The sequence below is a fragment of the Octopus sinensis genome, linkage group LG1, assembly GCF_006345805.1.
Source record: "Octopus sinensis linkage group LG1, ASM634580v1, whole genome shotgun sequence".
Lineage (NCBI taxonomy): Eukaryota > Metazoa > Mollusca > Cephalopoda > Octopoda > Octopodidae > Octopus > Octopus sinensis.
This window is the reverse complement of record NC_042997.1, coordinates 113,721,820-113,736,799: the sequence shown is the minus strand read 5'-3', so window position 1 is coordinate 113,736,799 and position 14,980 is coordinate 113,721,820. Positions and strand designations below refer to the sequence as shown.

Sequence of the window (14,980 nt, the reverse complement as noted above, 5' to 3'; positions counted from 1 at the left end):
CTGAAGGCACTGATTATCACCTGCCTAGCTTCACGAGTGCCATGTCAGTAAGGTAAAGGTTTTTCTGTTCACAATTTACACAACCACTGGTGTGGCACTAATGAAACTAAGCAAGTAGTAATGGTGTCTTTATGTAGCTAATATGGGAGGTTATTTTTGCTGCATCTTGTAAAGGTATCTAAATCTTACATACACACATCACTAATTCATCATCATCGTTTAAACGTCTGTTTTCCACGCTAGCATGGGTTGGACAGTTCGACTGGGGTCTGGGAAGCCGGGGGCTGCACCAAGCTCCAGTCTGATCTGGCAGAGTTTCTACAGCTGGATGCCCTTCCTAATGTCAACCACTCCGCGAGTTAGTTACATAATATACAAATTTTATCATAAACTTTTAGAAGTTTCTTCTACTATACCATATCTCTGCCAGTTAAGGATGACCATGCATATACTTGATGTGCACAGACCTGGGCATGATTTTTTTGAGAAAGATTGGCAGGTGCCCACACATAAAATTCTTTCTTTTGTGTGCCACCAGTGTTTATCCAAGGGAAAAACCAATGTCTTAGGGCCAATACAGCTTAGCACCAGTGTTGTTGCTGTCAGAATGCAAAGTGGAACAGATGCAGTAAAGCATCTTGTCTCAGTCTCTGGCAGCCATAGAAATCATATCAAAACAGACAATGGAGCCTGGTGCAGCCCTTGGTCTTACCAGCTCCTATCAAACCTTCCAACCCATGCCAGCATGGGAAATTTACGTTAAATGATAATGATGGGTATAAAAGTAAAAATTCACTGAAATTGCCTTCTCTTAAGTAATTTCAAAATGTCAAAGCCTATATTTTCTAAACTATGAAGTAAGCAAGATAAGAAATGTCAGTGAAAGCTAGTAAATTATATAATTAATGTCAACGTATTAAAAATCTAATTAAATATAATTATGTCGAGACAGATAATGAGCACTGTTGTTGTTTCGCCCTCAGGTAAGCACTGACCAATCAAACATATGACCACAAGTAGTTCAGATGTGACAATGCTGCATTGATAAGGGTGAACTTGGCCATCCTGTCTTATTTCTCAGACAGTACATTTAGGGCGTTATTCAGTGTCCTTTTTTATATGATGACTGAATGTGATTTGATGGAAAGCTGGCAGCTATTTCTTGGAGCTTGATGATTACCACATTATGGGATCTCTAGGTAGCTGGAGTGGAGAAGTGAGATGGAGTGGCTCGAATTTACTGTAGAGTGTATGACTGACTGTAACACTCTATTGGTTATGACGACGAGGGTTCCAGTTGATCTGATCAATAGAACAGCCTGCTCGTGAAATTAATGTGCAAGTGGCTGAGCACTCCACAGACACGTGTGCCCTTAATGTAGTTCTCAGAGAGATTCAGCATGACAAGGCTGGCCCCTTTGAAATACAGGGACAACTGAAACAGGAAGAAAGAGTGAGAGAAAGTTGTGGTGAAAGAGTACAGCTGGGTTCACCACCACACCCTGCCGGAGCCTCGTGGAGTTTTAGGTGTTTTCGCTCAATAAACACTCACAACATCTGGTCTGGGAATATAAAACTGCAATCCTACGACTGTTAATCTACTGCCCTAACTGCTGGGCCATTGCACCTCCACCATATAATTGATACTTAATGTGTGTGTGTGTGTGTGTAAAAAATTGATGACAATGACCTATTTCTAGCAGAGAGTAATAATTTACTGAATAAAGATGAATAGTTAGATAGAAAGAGACAACTAGAGAAAGATTAGTGACTGATGTTATTTTAATGGTTTCAATAAGGGGGACAACTTGAGGCATATTTCAATTTATTATTATAATTTCCTCATTAGCAAAGCAAACTTTCAGCCTACTTGCTGAAGTAATGTAAGAATCTCAATGTAAACATGTACAGTACTGTACAAATTTGGTTGGTGCAGAAAAATAGAGTTGTTTAGAGAGAGAATAAATAACATAGATAGTGCACGATAAGATGTTCAGTCAACCGCATCGTGAAGTTATGTTGTTGTGGAGTAACAACAGATTTAGCTGTACCAATCAACAAATGTACAAGGTTTCAGAGTTAAACTGAATATTCTAATCTTTTTTAGTGTCTTTTTTTTCTTTTTTCACTTTTGTTACTGAATTTTTAAAACCTGAAAATAAAATTTTAGCATGACCAGAGCCCTTACACCACTTCTCAATCAGATAGAAATAGTAGCTAAATCTTCCTCAAATCAGAGGATAGATAGATATATTGGACACTGGGTGTACACCACTTCACCAACACACACACTCACACATTCAGTTAAACTGAATGTTCTAATCTTTTTGAGTGTGGCTGGGATGCCTATAATCACAGGACAGCTGAAAATAGCTAACTAGAAGCTAAACCAATTCACTGCATACCTCCAGAATGAAGATTTAAATAGAAAACATTTTGTCACTAAAATAATTAGTCAGCATGTTAATAATTAACAACATATTTTGAAGAGAGTTGACAGAATATTCGTGATTACAGGAAATTAACAGAAGGTTGTAATGAAAGTTTTATGGAATATTCAGTGGCTGTGTGGTAAGAAGCTTTATTTCCCAACCACATGGTTCCAGGTTCAATCCCACTCTATGGCACCTTCTGCAAGTGTCTTCTGCTATAGCTTCAGGCTGCTCAACACCTTGTGAGTGGATTTGGTCAATGGAAATTGAAAGAAGCCTGTTGTGTATATGTGTCTTTGTGTCTGTCCACCACCACCACCACTTGATAACCGGTGTTGGTGTGTTTATGGCCCTGTAACTTAGTGGTTTGGCCAAATATCCACAGAATAATTACCAGGTTAAAAAAAAAGAAGGTACTGGAGTTGATTAATTTGACTAAAAATTCCACTATAAATTTTTCAAAGTGGCACTCCAGCATGGCCACAGCCTAATGACTGAAACAAATAAAAGTAAAAAAAAACAAACTAACTTGGGAACATTAAGCCTGCCAGCACCAGCATTGTGCAACAGTCAACCCCATCTTCAGAGGTCACCACATCAACATTATCCTACTCTATTTCATAATATTTTGGATTTATTTGTTTGTTCTATTGTCTTCATAGCATAAGGCAGATTGGAAAAGAAAAGACTGATCCACAACCATTATAAGTCTTTAATCTCAAGCATTAACCTCTCCTGCTACAGCACCACCTCAAGTAAGAAAAAAGTTAAAGCTCATCATGCAAATTTGCTAATAAAGAAGCTCTTAATTATTTTTAACATAGACACAAAACTGTAAATTCGGAAGGTGGGGGATTAGCTGATCACAAGTATTTGACTCGTACTTATGGACCTCAGAAGGGTGAAAGACAAAGTTGGACACAGGGAGGTTTGAACTTACAATGCTTACTAGAAAAAATACTGTAGAGCAATGCTACTCAAAGTGGCTTCCAGAAAAGAAAATGCTTATGTAATATTGTATTATTTGCTTACAAAATTAATCTTCTCTATATATAAACGGCAGTTTGTCTGTCTGTGTGTCTGTGTGTCTGTCAGGTTGTACCCTCACCATGACCACGGCTTTCAACCGATTCTGATGAAACTTGACACACACATAGCCCAATGTCATAATTCAAAACTAACGTAGCGAAAATATTGAAAAGTCCACCCAGTTCTGAAAAAAATCGATAAATTCGACATGGGTCGAGTATCTAAGCCTTTTATATGCAACACATTTGCTACAGACTGTCTAGGGGACGCAACTCGACCTTTTTAACTCTCGGAACACGTGGGGTAAGTATCCCAAAATGTATAAAAATGTACAAAAACGGCAAAAAAGCGGGCAGCAATGTGAGTGACAACAACGAAAAAGTCAAAAGTGACCAAACTGAACAAACGTATGGAAAAGGCTTTTTTGGTGCACACGACAAAAGTAGTTTATAATAAACCAAGAGTTTGCAAGTAGCGTCCGAGGACCCTTAGGGTACGTCAAAAATTTAAGGTAAAACGTTTGGGGTGGTAGTTATAAAGAAAGTGTAAACAAAAAATGTATTCGAATAACTTGCGGCTGCAGCAGCTATTAGCAGAAGTGGCGGTGTTGGGGGTAAAGTTTCGAATGTAATTTCTTCCCGGTAGGAATTGGTTGGGTTGAATTATCGATAGCTGTTTGATAGTTATTTGGGAGTGAAGTGAAGACATTGCAACCTACACATGCGCCTTCGTTCCCTAGAGGGAAAGGACTAGATTGGGATTAGTCGTTGCCTACTAGGGGCTCTTACATACCCGGGCAACACTGGGCTATGCTGCTAGTATAACATAAAAAGAATTGTCAATTTCTATTATATTCATTATATATATTATTTCTGATATCTCTTATTATAAAAGGCAGATTTTATCTGCCTCCCTTTGGGAGTTATAGAAATCTACAATATAGGATTTCTTCAATTACAATTTACCTAGCATTTTTAAGAGTAGAATGCATCGCGTCATGCCAGGTCCAGTTTTTAAAATTTAAACTCCAATTAAGCAAAATTTACAGAAAACTCACATTCTGGTGTGTGTGTCAAATGCTTTTCTTAGTCTGGTTTACACCACACGCAAACGCACACACATAGTGTGCAACGAATAAAATGAAAGTAAATAGCGACAGAGTGATTTGAGCAAGACTAAACTGAAAGTATTTAAACCACTACTCAAAAAATAAAAAAACACAGCAAACAGAAACAAATAAATACATAACCATTTACTCCTCACACAATTTCTTCAATTAGAATTTACCTAAGATTTTTCAAAGTACTCCATTCGCTCATGCCATAATATATTTCTTTCAATTTCACCCCCAATTAAGACAAAATTCGAGAAAACTCAATATTTTAACATATCACTCCGAAAGCATTGATGTACATGTGTGCGTGCGTGAGTGTGTGTGTGTGTCATTCCTCACACACACGCATACACATACATATACAACTACATACACATACAACTACATACAAACACGTGTGTGTTTGTTATTAGTAAAAAAGGCGCCAAAACCCAACTCACTTATCATTCCAACACATTTGCAAAGACACACGGACGGACAGAAAAGGTAAATTGGTTTTTATTTTACTCTGTATATATTTTATTATATAATATTATATATAGATATATGTATATATAATTGCAGTATGAAACAGTGTTTATGTATAAACAGATGACACTTATATATAGTTATTATAATAAGAGATTAATAAATGTATGCATCCGTTTAACCCTTTCGTTACCAAGCCGCCCGAATTTACCTATTCATATTTAAATGAGAATATCAGAGCAAATCTCTTTAGTATATTCGTGAAAACACGTATTATACTTCGTAAACACTTCAACTACAGTTTTGTACAAAAATCGAAGTGTAATTTTAATTCCGTGAATTATGGGAGATTTTTTTCCGAAATTTGTTCCTATTGTGTTTTCAAAATTTGTAATTCTGACAAAAAATGGATACGAATTTCATTATATCAAGCAGCGAGTCAGAATTCGAAGGATTTTCTACTGAAGACCTTCATAAATCTAACTCTATGACTGAAAAAAAAAAAGCATCTTTATATAAGAGTGAAGTTGTGTGTCTGTCTCCTACGATTTAGATTCCTAACTACTCCCACATTTTGCGGTGCAGTTTAACCAAAAGCGGGTATCTTATAGTCGTGATTCATATCGAGCCCTTCTGGGTATTAGCGTGCGTCTACGATGAGTCTACGATTTAAAAAAAATTTACCATCATATTTTTCCATTTTAATGCATTTTTTTCGCTTTTATATAAGGGAAGTAACTCTCTAAAAATATCTACGATGTGTCAACGATTTAAAAAAAAATTTACCTTAATTTTTTTTCAATTTTTAATGCATTCTTTTGCTATTTTTTGGCTATAACTCTCTAAAAATGCTTATATAGTTATTTCCCTTACAACCCGAGCAACGCCGGGCGATACTGCTAGTGAATTAATATTACTAAGAAATATTACCGGTCCCTGGTACATTGGAAAACAAAAAAAAAACCCTGTTGGTATGCCACATCAGATAGTTTGAGAAGTACTGCCGTAGAGCATTTGTTTTTGTCCAATGCTCTAATGACAGCAGATAACAAATTTGGGTTATGTATATGGCCAAACATGTTACCTTCAGTTTGGTTTCTATTCCTATCCTCACCTTTGGTCTTGAATGTTGGTTAATGACCAACAGGGTATGATTATGAATACAAAAGGATTTTGACAGGGTTTGTAGTTCAAAGATTGGAGAATCTCTCCAGGTTGAGCAGCTACTTCTCCACATTGAGAAGCTACAGCTCTGGTACTATGGACATGTGATTAGAACGTCACAGGAAAGAACTGCAAGATACATTCTTCAAACCAGGTCAACCTGTAGGAGACCTAGGGGCAGACCAAGAACAAGAGGGTTGGATACTATCCATAGTCTCAGTTGGACAAGCTTAGGAATCCAGTCAGAAAATGAAATGAGAGTTGCTTACGATAAAACAATAACTATGAGAACCTTTTCAAACTCCACCTGTCTAACACCCGTGGACATGTTTACAAAGTCAGAAAACAGCACAGCTCCCATGACTTTCGGAAACATTTTTTTCACTCTAAGAGTTGCTGAAGCATGGAACAAACTGCCGGCATCAGTTGTTAGTTGTTGGAGCACTGCATCCTTCAAAACTTCCATGCTTCCTGAGATTCGCCAACACTATACCTGATTTTCTCTCCTCCATACACACGCAAGCGTGTATCTGACTCATACACTGTTCGCTTTCCAGACATTTGTACATTACTGCATATACTTTATACGCACTTTTGACAAGTTGTGGTGCACCCGAGCACTGTATACAATAATTTCATTATTATTATTTTTATTAAAACCCTCTAGAAGAGGTGCTTGAGGACTCTACCCCCATTACTCTTCCAGGAATAAGAGGTGGAAAAAGTGGGTGGATTGATGAATAATAACCAACAAAATCATCCCTAGACTGGTATTTTATTTTATCAACCTCAGAAGGATAAAAGGCAAAGGTGAACTCAGTATAGTTCAAACTATGATCATAAAGAGCCAGAAAAAAAAAAAATACCTAATTTTGTCTGATGCTCTACTGATTCTGCCAACCCACAACCCTTCTTTTAAACACAAGGCCACATATCTTAAGGACAGGTGTAGTTCTTTTTATCAGTTGCAATGTTTGACTGGTACTTTATGAACCCCAGAAGGACGAACAGTAAAGTTGAGCCCAGCAGGATTTGAACACAGAATGTAAAGAGAAGCAACTCCAGTGATTTTTACCATCCAAGTCCTTACTAATGATTGTTGTTGTTTAACCACCGGTAATCCCTGATAGGGTAGACCTCTGGTCATGGGTATTCCAATTGTAATCAGTTCATCTTTATAAGAGTAGCTATGGCTATCATGTCTTATTTTTTTAATCAATATATTTAGGACCACATCATTCAGTATCCTTCCACTTTTTAAAGACAGTAGGGTGTGGTTTGATGGAAACTTGGCTGCTATTTCCAATAGGTCAACAATTATGTGAAGGCTCCCTAGCTGGGGTGTTTAATTACTCTCCTTCATATATGTGAGTGTGTGTGTGTATATTTTATACACACACATATAGGGCTGTCTTAGTAGCATCATAGGGCCCTGGGAAATTCAAGGCACGGAGCCCTGTACAATTTATTTATTGACAGCAAGCTACAGCATACATATGTAGATCAGAATTGGGCCCCTAGACTCAGGGCCGGATTAAGACCCATTGAGGTCCTAAGTACTTAAAAGATTTTGGTGTCCCCATAAAAGATTATGTAATTCGAAATATAAACAATAACAAACCATAAAATAAATTATTTTTCAAAATGAAACAAAACAATAAGAAGGAAAATAATGTTTATCTTTGTATATTTCGGATCTTTTCTAAAAGATGGACAGAATTTTCTACTTAACTAAATAATTTGAAACTTCGTATACTGGTAGAATGTGTCAAAAGAAAACATTAATTTCAATTAGTTTTTTTTGAGAAAAATGTATTTTGTAACTTTTACGTAGTTTAATTCTTCGAATTTTAACCAATCGTATTCTCTGTTTTGAACTCAATTCATTAACTGCCGTGTTATTCATCCTTATCACTGTCTTCTGTTTTCTGTCTTCAAAGGCTTCTCGCATGTTTATTTCAATGTCATCCCTGACTTACGGAACGATTACCTGTGTGTGTGTGTGTTTTTGTTGTGTATGTGTGTGTGTTTGTTGTGTGTTCTCTTTTGACACATTCTACCAGTATACGAAGTTTCAAATTATTTAGTTAAGTAGAAAATTCTGTCCATCTTTTGGAAAAGATCCATTTATTTAATTTGAAAAGTTCGCTCCTACTTTTTTGAATTGCGAAGTCTCTGATCAGGCTTCCCTAATATTATTTTATCAAGTTTAAAGTGATTCTTTTGTGCTGTAAACCATTTCCCATTTCCTTCCCTTGATGCCCTAAGCATGTGCTTATTTTGCTTAACGGTTAATCCAGCGCTGCCTAGACCTGTGAGGTCCCTGAGCAACTACCCAGTGTGCCTATGCCTTAAGACAACAATGTGTGCATGCATGCATGTATGTATGTGATGAATGAGCAAAAAAGAAGGCAAAGAAGAAAAAAAAAACATAGACAATTATAAGCCTCCCACTTGAAAAGAAAAAGGGAAAGGATCTTTACGCTTTGGACATTAGCATTCTTCATAAGAAAACAAAACGGAAGAGGAAAGAAAAAAGTTTAGGGACCATGTGGGAATGCAATTCTATGGGGATGAATTAAGATGAGAGGGAGAGTCGGGGTGTTCTGTAGAAAGCGATGGGCATAGGTGTGCGAGTTGGGTGGGGTACAAGCGATATTTATACACACGCACGCACACCAAAGTCGATGACCGGATGGGTATATGGCATATTTCCAGCAGAGAGTATTCATGTTTTCATAAAATTTGCGAATATAAAGCGGGAAAAATTGTAAATAAATAAAGCAGCAGCAGATGTAGTAGTCCTCCCCCTCCCCCACTACTACTACTGCTGCTTCGGCCGCAGCTGCGGCATGGCTGTGAATGCTCATGATTTGCAGAGAAAAACAAAACAACGTGGTTGGCTAGAACCGGCTTGCTAGAAATAGCAACTAAATCTCCATTAAAATATTAAAGGTGAAGTGAAGGAAGGATACATTGTAGTCCGATATATATATAATAGGCCTGACCCCCTCCCCCAAAAAGGTGGATTAGTCACGACTAGAATGCTTTAGTCAGCTAAACATCAGACACGAAACAACGAGGTGAACCCCTATCTGGTGATATGGTCTGCTAGAAATACCAGCTAAATTTGGTGGAGTTTCGGATTAGGCACCCGGTATCTCGTAAGAAACGAAAAGGTTATGGAAAAAAGGCAGGGGTGTAACTGTAATTTCTGTTGAATGAAACACGATTACTAAAAAACAAAACAAAAAAAAAACGAGCATAAAAAGGAAAAACCCTCTTTCTTTTCCCTTATGGGAGCACCCTGCCCCAGGTCTTCCTCGAATCACTCCCTACTGTCTTAAATACTGGAAGGACATATTAGATATGTCCTACATTTGGGAGTCTAAAATATTTATATTTAGGAGTCTTAATTTTACTAGAATATCTCTGATCATGTATATCTATTGAATGTTGGACGGCCCTGGGTTAAACAACAGCAAAGGTTATTGGGGGAAAATTAGAACAACGGAAGGAAACAAGTTCATTGACCGCAATATTAGATTGGACAGAGAACTTACAAGTGGGTGAATGTTGTTGATCTAATTTATAAAGAACCGTGATTGTAGAGTTGGGTAATGATGATGGTGAAGGTCAATATCATCCAGAAAAGAAAACAGCAGTCATCAAGGACAAAAAAAAATCTATATACATACATATGTGTGTGTACGTGTGCGTAATCTTTCTACACACCTGGTAACATTAAATATCAATATAGTCAAATATAATATACTAATATATAACCTCAACATATAGACACTTATAACCCTTCTACATTACACACACGCTCATATAATATATAAATATATATGTAACCATTACATACATCTATATTACACATTCATTACCGTCATTAGTCATATATATATATATATATATATATATATCAATTATTGCACACACGCATTACACATCCACGTACACACACACTTTCATTAGTCATTTACATACAGGCAATACATTGCGCACATCCATACACCTACCTACATCACTGACATATATTGTATAATGACACATGCACCCGCAAACATTTCGCGCGAACACATGTATCACTCTTCCTTTAACATACACACACAGATAGAAACAGTCATTGCTCACATACAAACGTATACATGTTTATACATACACTTTTCCTCTATGAATGCATACATGTTATTGGGAATATTAGTTGAGAAGCGCTGATCAAATAAGGGATTTTGTCATTGTACTCACCGCGAATGATATAGTAAATAACTGGCTTATTGGAAATTGTTTTCGATCAGAACTATTTATCTAGAACAAGGGAGGAGGGTATGAAGACAGGCGGTGCCAGCAAACGTTTCCATAGCCATATTATTATTATTTAGCAACAACAAACAATAACACGTGTATGACACTTGGTTGTATGAGCGGTGCCTACGTATTATTACCTAAATGAGTGTTTGGTGAGGTGGCGGCGATGGAAGCAGGCTGATTTTGGTGGTGATGGCGGCGAAGATGATGAATGAGCGGTGGTGTTGATGTTAGCAGTGTTTGGCAGTGTATAGTTGTATGATATCAGAGATGGTATTTCTAATACTGGTGCTTGGAGACGGGAGTTTGTTAAGCAGAGCAAAATTAAATATAAAAGAAGCAAGACGTGACGAAGCAAGCAGCAATCGTAGTGACAAAGTATATATGTATCAGTAATTATTTAACTTAATCATAATTACTACCATAAATGAGTGAGTGTGTGTGTGTGTGTGAGAGAGAGAGAGAGAGAGAGAGAGAGAGAGAGAGAAATTAAGTGTAAACTAGACGCGCAACTGAAAGAAAAGGGATCCGGTAATATTCGATTTATAAGTAAAAGAGAGGGGGGGGGGGAGCCGAGTCTCCCGATTTTTTTTTGAACGAAAATGGCTCGTATCATATTGCATGTAAGATTACCCCCCCCCCTGCAATTGTGACTAGTTTATATGATTATATACACACAGGTGACTAGTGTAGGGCCTATACACAGTATTTTTGGAGGAAGAAAATAACTGAAAGAAGGGGAAGAGAGAGACAAAAAGAGGCAGAGGGAGCGAAAAAGACGGAAAGAAAGAGAAAGTGAAAAAGAGAGAGATGGGGGAGAGATTGCTTGTAACAAAAATTAATAACTAATTAAAAGGTTGCCGGCTATTGAAATATTCTCGCTTAATTGGAAAGTGCTAAAGAGAAAACAAATTCAGAAACTGATTGAAGACACTTATATTCTTGATATAGTGATAAACGGATATGTAAATGGAATCAAATAAACTGAATTGCAGAAAATTAAGACAAATATCGATTAGCTACGGCTACAACAGCAACGACGAGGACGGCGATAACAAAACTGGCGCTGAAAAGTTTTCTTCTGATCATCCAAAGCTAAGCAGACGATCACAGTTGGCTGTGAAATAAAGCAACATGCCAAGTGTTAACCACATTACAGAATGGACAAAAAAAAAACAAAAACACTCGTCATTATTAATATCGTTAGATTTCACAGACTGTTACTCATAACGACACTGAATGTGACTCATATTTATTGTCTGAGCAATAAAAAAAAGAAAAACAAGTAAAGCTCATTGACGAAGACTTGATAATCAAACAGCCAGGCATGGCTGTGTGGTTATGAAGTTTGCTTCCACAACTACATCATCATCATTTAACGTCCACTTTCCATGCTAGCATGGGTTGGACGATTCGACTGAGGTCTGGTGAACCAGACTCCAATCTTGATCTGGCAGAATTTCTACAGCTGGATGCCCTTCCTAACACCAACCACTCTGAGAGTGTAGTGGGTGCTTTTACGTGCCACCGGCACGAGGGCCAGTTTGGTGGTACTGGTTTCAAATTCAATCTCACTGTGCAGCCCTCTTGGGCAAGTGTCTTCTATATGTGTATTGTGTGTAACACGTACACACACACACACGTTTTGAATCATCTATGAAAACATTCAGCCATGGAGAAATATTACCTTGTTAAGAAACAGGTGAAGAAGGCATTTGGCCATAGAAAATCTGTTTCAATGGATTCCATCCAACCCATACAGGCATGGTAAAGTGGACATGTATATGACAATGATGATAACAGACAGAGAGAAGGATTGAAATTTCGGGACTCAGGCTGACCAAAGCTATGTGAATGAAATTTGGTTAATGGAGTCCACTCTGTTGCATGTACTGAGCCAGGTCCCATATTTGACCCCAGTAGTTAACTGGTATTTTATTTTTATTGACCCCCCTTCTCTTGAAAGGATGAAAAGAATAATGATGATGATAATTGACTATGTTCTGTCCCCAAATTTGTGGCCTTTTGCCTGCGTTAGAAATCCTGTAGAGTCCTCTTTGTTGGCCTCTATTACTAAAATAGCATTATGTGATGGTGGTGGTGATTTTGTATGTGTGTGTGAGTGACACTTTGACCATGGCTTGAATTTCACTCCTCACATCTTGTTTCAAAAAGTTTGTAGGGGTGAGTGGGTTGTTCACTTGAAATCCAATGACAGACAGGTCCATTATGATTTATTTCACTAGCACTGTCCCCATGCAGGGTGGTACTGGTTGTAGTGTTGTCATGTTACAATATACTTCAATATTCATTTCTCAGTACAAAAGAAGTGGAAATTTGAGAATTCAAGTCTATAATGAAAAGCAATTAGTGCATGGTTACGAAGGCACTATTTCACAAAGAGTGTATGTGAAGAATTCAATTTGTCAACTGTGGAGATTGCAAGAGATATCATCACATGCGTGGATTCTCTTTCAACAAATCTGGGTCATGTTCATTCCAGTAGTAAAAAAAAAGTTTGTTGGTGTGGAGTTACAGCAATGGCCAACACATATAGGAGTAGTTTTAGAGATGGGTCTTATCAAATCTGATGACGAATTTGATAGAGATAAGAATGGAATCTGTGAATTTGAAAGCTGTTCTGTACATGAAATTCAAGATGTGCTCATTTCAATTGGAAGTCTTTCAAAATCACATCTTATTTATGGCAGACCAATGACTGCAACACCCTAGCAATGACAGAAGTGTTGTCAATGATTTTAAAATTTTCTGTCTCTGAAATGGAACTTCCTTCCATTAACTCATCAACAGTCACTTGCAGATATTGCCATCAACAACTGAAGCAAACAGTCAAAACAAAAACAGCAACACCATTTTAATACCTTAATTGATGCTTAGAGCAAAAACTCAGGTTCAAATCTTCCCTTGGTGATTTTGGAAAGGCATATTTAATATGCAGGTGTAGGTATGGCTGTGAGATGTAGAGATGTGGATGAAGGTCTCCATATTGACAGTTTTGACATTGACAGGGCCTTGATGTCAATGGAATTTTGATGTTGACAGATCTCATACAATATGGACTTCACATTCACAGTGACTTTTATGTTAATGGAGACTTGGTGTCCATGAGAACTTGATGTTCAGGGTGGCTTTGATGTTGAAGAGGCTTTCATGTTTGGGGTGGGGGAGTGCTTGAAGTCGACAGGACTTATATGTTGATGGAACTTTCAAGTCAACAAGGAGTTTGATGTCAACGGGACTTTGATGTCAATGGGACCTTGATGTTGAGAGGTTAAGCACAGACTTTTTAACAACAGTTGGGGTTGTAACAAGATTTTTGCTTAAACATTTTTATAGCAATGCTTTTCAATGGTCTATGTAAGCAGTTTCATAATGACTGTTTTTCCACATGGAGCACCTTTCTCACATTTTAAACATATTGGTACTGGTATTAAGAAGCTCTTGAATGTTGTGGGAGAAATTATCATACATAATAATTATTACTGATGACCTTAAACTTCTCTTAAACTGTTTGTAGTTTATAGGCACAGGTGTGGTCGTGTGGTTAAGAAGTTTGCTTTGAAACCATGTAGTTTTGAGCTCCGTTCCATAGCATGGCACCTTGAGTGTTATTTAATATGGCTCTGAGCTGACCAGTGTCTTGTGAGTGAATATGGTTAAAAAGAAACCGAAAGAAGTTCACCATACACAAACATATACACGTGTGTGTGTCTGTACATAGGTGTGGTGAACTGAAAGGCGGCGAGCTGGCAGAAACGTTAGCAAGTCGGGCAAAATACGTAGCCGTATTTCATCTACCGTTACGTTCTGAGTTCAAATTCCGCCGAGGTCGACTTTGCCTTTCATCCTTTCGGGGTCGATAAATTAAGTACCAGTTACGCACTGGGGGTCGATGTAATCGACTTAATCCATGTGTCTGTCCTTGATTGTCCCCTCTGTGTTTAACCCCTTGTGGGTAGTAAAGAAATAGGTATGGTGAACTGTCACAAGGCACTTGACCACAAAATAAGCCAAGAAAGTGGTTTAAGGACAACCTAAAAGAATCACTTGGAATCTGTGAGATTTCAAAACAGGAGTGAGAAGGTATATCATACAATAAGAAAACTTGGAAGCAAAATGTCTATGATGGAGTGAGCACATTCCAGCAAAATGGAAATGAGGGGTCATGCATAAGGAGATCAGCACGAAAAGACTATGCCATTGACCCTACAAAGTCTGTGGCAACATATATATGTCTCACACAGGCCTGGTGAGCCACAAGAAAACCATGTAGAAAGACCTCCTACAAACTACAGGGGGTCCCAGAATTAACTATCTATTTCAATGAAATCAGACAAATTAAAAAAAAAAAAACTGACAGAATTTGATGTTTCTTATCCAATTATGATACCAAAACAAATAGATTTATAAATTTTATGTCAAAACTTTATTTTAAAAT

General features: G+C 37.5%; 1 protein-coding gene across 1 annotated transcript in view; it reads right to left on the bottom strand.

Annotated features, from left to right (window-relative positions):
* Window positions 1-10,750, bottom strand: part of LOC115213980 (nuclear hormone receptor FTZ-F1 beta) — a 37,801-nt gene extending 27,051 nt beyond the window's left edge. Inside the window, exon 1 of the mRNA XM_036503979.1 lies at window positions 10,659-10,750. The gene's annotated coding sequence lies outside the window, so the exon portion shown is untranslated. The remainder of the gene's footprint in view (window positions 1-10,658) is intronic.
* Between the last annotated feature and the right edge of the window lie 4,230 nt (window positions 10,751-14,980).